We start from the raw sequence: 6,437 nt of genomic DNA, 5'->3' as shown, positions 1-6,437 counted from the left end.
TTTATTAAGGGTCTGAAAAGCTGCACAAGTTGGTATCCATGGTGATTTCCGGAACCAATTCCTTACTAATATGGAAGGATGCCTAGGACTGTTAATGCCACCTTAATCATGCCCTGTTGAATATTGTCTGTAGGCCACTCCTAATCCTTGACTTCTTCTGAGCCTTACTAGAACAGCATTTGAGTAATTGTTAAAAGTTATTTTACTCTTCTTCCACCTTGGTTTTGTCCATTGCTTTCTCAATGTACATAGCTTTAAATTATATGTGTGTGTGTGTGTGTGTGTGTGTGTGTGTGTGTGTGTGTGTGTATAGTAGGTTTATTTGCATGTATGTTTGTGTACCATGTACATGCCTGCTACCCATGGAGGTCAGAAGAGGATATCAGACAGTCTGGAACTGGATTAACAGACAGTTGTGAAGCACCATGAAGATGCTGTAAACTCTGGCCTCCCTGAACCTTGTTCTGCTAGGACTTCTGCAAGAATAACATGGGTTCTTAACTGCTGAGCCATCTCTCTACCTTCTTACAATGTTTTGAATTACATCTCTATGTCTGTGTATGTTTTCTCTTCAATAATTGGGGCTCAAACCCAGGTCATCTGGCTTGGTGGCAAGTGAGCCATCACTCCCTACAGTGTTCTTTTTGAATATGGAAGCTTATTGATTGTTGATTAATTTTTTTCTATTGTTATATTTGAAAATACACATTTAGGTAAAATTTCAAAATGGCAGCCAGCAGGCACCCTCTGGTCATGCAAAGGTTTACCAGACTGATACCTTAAGAAAAAAGAAAAAAAGAAAACAAGTCTAACTACAAAGATTACCCAAAGAGGACTGACTTGCCAGCACTTTAGGACATGTACAGCTAAATGGAGTTTGAAATGCATCCTACTTTGAATCCGACCACAGCTGCATATCTGTACAGGGCTCAAAGACTCTGGGAACTCCATCAACATAAAAACCAATGTCAGGATGTCGACGTGTGATTTCTTGGCTTCCATCTACTACCGGAGCACCTTAGTTCAGGCACAGTGATAGGTAGATAAGTATTGTGTGTATGTTATCTCGTTTCCTTTAAATTACAGGTTGTAAAATCATATATTTACAGATTTTAATCGATAGTTCTTGATTTCCAGGTTGACCTATGTTAGGGTCATTCTCGCGTTTATTGCACAAATGGGTGCTGGAGTATAGTGCACAAGACACACTCAGACGTGAAGAAAGCACTACAAGCCCTGATCATACAGAAACAGTCACAGCCAACGCTCCCCTGCTTTACATCCATGAGGGGCCCTGCTACATCCCTGTTAGATAGTTTAGCTTTGGGGTAGGGATTAGGCTGGGCGGTGGGGCTTGTATACTACATGTATAGGACCCCACTTTTAATCCCCAAGCGGTAAGTAGCACCACTATCAAACCAGACCAAACAACTCAGCCAAACCCAGCTTGATTTCTAGTACAAAGCTTTTAATGCCCGATCCACTGGGTTCCCTTCTCAGTTTTCTTGCACATATTAAAGACCTCTAGATAGTTCATCCTTTCCTTCAAAGAATTCACTTTGAGAATCAAAGATGAGAATTATGATATTGTAATAATGGCCAGTAATTCATCATTGGGCTGGGGAAGTCTATCTACCTAGCATGTGTATCCTCGGCCCAGCAACCAACAATAACAAATCAACCACAGTTACTGGGGGTATCGCATGTTCTGTGATTCTGTTTGCCTAATCTCTACAACTACTTATGGACAATGCACGCCCCTGTTGTTCCGGTCTATTACACAGGGGAGCCGAGGCCCACAGAAAGTAGAGCTGTGCCAGTTTGAAATCTAGAAGGGGTGGGAAACTGAAATCTTTGATTTTACAGTTGCCGTTTTTCTCCTTCATTGCCTGCCCCTCCACCCACTCACATCTTTGCTTTAATTAAAAATACATTGCTTTCCCTATCCTATAGATCACTAACAAAACCACTTACTTTGTGACTTCAAAAAATATATTCTTAGGGGTTGGGGATTTAGCTCAGTGGTAGAGCACTTGCCTAGCAAGCGCAAGGCCCTGGGTTCGGTCCCCAGCTCCTAAAAAAAGAAAAATGAAAAAAAATATATATTCTTAGCCGTGTACTGTGCCAAACTGAAGAAAACTTGTGAATTAGTTTTAAGAACACCTTTGCTACTTTGTCCACTAAACAAATATGTGTGAGCCTATGTAGTGCAGCCTTTCAGCCACTATCCAGTAAATCAGCTTATTTCTATTTGACATTTCTTCTCTTATGCTTTTATCTTGATTTGGAAGTCCCATTCAAACTGATTCTGATTACAGAATTTTCTAACAAGGCGGCTCTATTGGTTGGTTTGTTAGAACATGCCAGACAAGCACTGTACTGATGAGCCACGTCCTCGTCCTCCAGGGGCATTCTCAACATATAAACATCTGGCCTGTTGAAGGATTATTTGTACACTGGTATCTATTATACCTCGTATAAGCTCTCGATGTCTCTGCCACTGATGTCTCCTTTTCCTCAGGTGATGGCCTTTAGAGCCACTGCACAGTTTTCATGTAATCTTCTGAGATGAGACAGAGATAATTTCAGAGATAAAATATTGATTGTGGTTTTAGGTAAATAAACATAAAAGTTAAACTATCATTAGTTATTTTATTTAAATCTATGGCTATTATGCCTTATTACCAAAGTTATTTTCCAGCTTTGAATGCTTCTCAGTGTGGATGCCTTTATTCTTGAAGCTATCGTTATCTAATGGCAGAGGAAGTAAAAGCAAAGTACTTGATTTAATTAAGATGCTTCATACAACTTAATCAGTCCTTTTCAAATCAGTCTTGATTCAAAGGCTTAATTTCGCTTTTTTTTTTCTTTTTTTAAGGATTAAGACGGGGTTCAACTTTTATTTCTACTTCCCATCAATACATAACATCTTTATTTTACTTTCCCCCTACCCCATCCCCTCCCATTCTTCTATAAGGGTGTTCCCTCCCCATCTACCCCCTTTCCTGCCCCCTCCCACATTCTCCCACACTGGGGTCCAACCTTGGCAGGATCAAGGATTACTCTCTCCATTGGTGCCCAACAAGGATGTCCTCTGCTACATATGCTGTTGGAGCCATGGTCAGTCCATGTATAGTCTTTGGGTATTGGTTTACTCCCTGGGAGCCCTGATTGGTTGGGGTTGCAAGCCCCTTCGGCTCTTTCAATCCTTTCTCTAATTCCTCCAATGTTTCCCATTGGAGTCCTATTCTCAGTTCAATGGTTTGCTGCTAGCATTCGCCTCTGTATTTGACATGCTCTGGCTGTGTCTCTCAGGGGATATGTATATCTGGTTCCTGTCAGCATGCACTTCTTAGCTTCATCAATCTTATCTAGTTTTGGTGGATATATATATATATATATATATATATATATATATATATATATATATGCCACATGTGGAGCAGGCTCTGAATGGCCGTTCCTTCAGTCTCTGCTCTAAACGTTGCCTCTACATCCCTTTCTATAAATATTTTTGTTCCCCCTTCTAAGAAGCATCCACACTTTGGTCATCCTTCTTCTTGAGGTTCATGTGGTTTGTGGATTGTATCCTGTATAATTCGAACTTTTGGGCTAATATGCACTTGTCAGTGAGTGCATATCATGTGCATTTTTCTGTGATTGGGTTACCACAGGATGATATTTTCTAGTTCAATCCATTTGCCTATGAATTTCATGAAGTCATTGTTTTTGATAGCTGAGTAGTACTCCATTGTGTATATGTACCACATTTTCTGTATCCATTCCTCTGTTGAAGGGCATCTGGGTTCTTTCTAGCTTCTGGCTATTATAAATAAGGCTGCTATGAGCATAGTGGAGCATGTGTCTTTGTTGTATGTTGGAGCATCATTTGGGTATATGCCCAGGAGATGTATAACGAGGTCCCCAGGTAGTGCAGTGTCCAAGTTTTCCAGAGAACCTCCAGACTGAATTCCAGAGTAGTTGTACCAGCTTGCAATCACACCAACAATGGAGGAGTATTTGTCGTTTTCCACATTCCTGCCAGCATCTGTTGTCACCTGATCTTAGCCATTCTGACTGGTGTGAGTTGGAATCTCAGGGTTGTTTTGGTTTGCATTTCCCTGATGACTAAGGATGTTGAGCATTTCTTTAGGTACTTCTCAGCCATTCAATATTCCTTAGCTGAGAATTCTTTGTTTAGCTTTGTACACCATTTTAAAATGGGGTTATTTGGCTCTCCAGAGTTTAACTTCTTGAGTTCTTTGTATATTGTGGATATTAGCCCTCTATCAGATGTAGTATATGTAAAGATCTTTTCCCAATCTGTTAGTTGCTGTTTTGTCCTAATGACAGTGTCTTTTGCCTTACAGAAGCTTGGCAGTTTTCAGAGGTTTCATATGTCAATTCTTGATCTTAGAGCATAAGCCATTGGTGTTTTGTTCAGGAAAATTTCCCCAGTGCCCCTGTGATCGAGACTCTTCCCTACTTTTTCTTCTATTAGTTTGAATGTATCTGGTTTGATGTGGAGGTTCTTGTCCACTAGGATATAAGCTTTGTACAGGGTCATTAGAATGGGTCGATTTGCATTCTTCTACGTGCTGACCTCCAGATGAACCAGCACCATTTATTGAAAATGCTATCTTTCTTCCATTGGATGGTTTTAGTTCCTTCGTCAAAGATCATGTGACCATAGGTGTGTGGATTCATTTCTGGGTCTTTAATTCTATTCCATTGATCTACCTGCCTGTCTCTGTACCAATACCATACAGTTTTTATTGTTATTGTTCTGTAATACTGCTTGAGGTCAGGGATGGTGATTCCCCCAGAAGTTCTTTTGTTGTTCAGAATAGTTTTTGTTATCCTGGGCTTTTGTTATTCCAAATGAATTTGCAAATTGTTCTTTCTAACTTTATGAAGAATTGAGTTGGAATTTTGATGGGGATTGCATTGAATCTGTAGATGGCTTTTGGCAAAATAGCCATTTTTACTATATTAATCCTGCCAATCCATGAGCATGGGAGATCTTTCCATCTTCTGAGATCTTCTTCAATTTCTTTCTTCAGAGACTTGAAGTTCTTGTCATACAAATCTTTCACTTGCTTGGTTAAAGTCACAACAAGGTATTTTATATTATTTGGGACTATTGTGAAGGGTGTCATTTCCCTAATTTCTTTCCCAATCTGTTTTTCCTTTGAGTAGAGGAAGGCTACTGATTTATTTGAGTTAATTTTATACTCAGTCACTTTGCTGAAGTTGTTTATTAGGCTGAGTAGTTCTCTGGTGGAACTTTTGGGGTCACTCAAGTGTACTATCATATCATCTGCAAATAGTGATATTTTGATTTCTTCCTTTCCAATTTGTATTCATTTGACGTCCTTTTTGTTGTCTGATTGCTCTGGCTAGGACTTTGAGTACTATATTGAATAATAGGGAGAGAGTGAGCAGCCTTGTCTAATCCCTGATTTTAGTGGGATTGCTTCAAGTTTCTCTCCATTTAGTTTAATGTTAGGGACTGGTTTGCTGTATATGGCTTTTACTATGTTTAGGTATGGGCCTTGAATTCCTGATCTTTCCAGGTCTTTTATCATGAAGGGGTGTTGAATTTTGTCAAATGTTTTCTCAGCATCTAATGAAATGATCATGTGGTTTTTTTTTCTTTGAGTTTGTTTATATAGTGGATTAAGTTGATGGATTTCCCTATATTGAACCATCCCTGCATCCCTGGGATGAAGCCTACTTGATCATGATGGATGATTGTTTTTATGTGTTCTTGAATTGGGTTTGCAAGAATTTTATTGAGTATTTTTGCATTGATATTCATAAGGGAAATTTGTCTGAAGTTCTCTTTCTTTTTTGGGTCTTTATGTAGTTTCAATATAAGCATAATTTTGGCTTCATAGAATTAGTTGGGTAGTGTTCTGTCTGTTTCTATTTTGTGGAATAGTTTGGAGAGTATTGGTATGAGGTCTTCTATGAAGGTCTGATAGAATTCTGCACTAAAGCCATCTGGTCCCGGGCTCTTTTTGGTTGGGAGACTTTTAATAACTGCTTCAATTTCTTTAGGAGTTATGGGGTTGTTTGGATGGTTTATCTGATCCTGATTTGACTTTGGTACCTGGTATTTGTCTAGAAAATATCCATTTGCTCCAGATTTTCCAGTTTTGTTGAATATAGGCTTTTGTAGTAGAATCTGATGATTTTTTTTGAATTTCCTCAGATTCTGTTGTTATGTCTCTCTTTTCTGATTTTGTTAATTTGGATATACTCTCTGTGCCCTCTGGTTAGTCTGGCTAAGGGTTGATCTATCTTGTTGATTTTCTCAAAGAACCTTTATATTTCAGCTCTGAGTTAGCTTATTTCCTTCCCTCTACTCCTCTTGGGTGTATTTGATTCTTTTTGTTCTAGAGCTTTTAGGTGTGCTGTCAAGCTGCTAACGT

The sequence above is a fragment of the Rattus rattus genome, chromosome 15 (genome assembly GCF_011064425.1).
Source record: "Rattus rattus isolate New Zealand chromosome 15, Rrattus_CSIRO_v1, whole genome shotgun sequence".
NCBI classification, from domain to species: Eukaryota; Metazoa; Chordata; class Mammalia; order Rodentia; family Muridae; genus Rattus; species Rattus rattus.
This window is presented reverse-complemented; position numbering follows the sequence as displayed.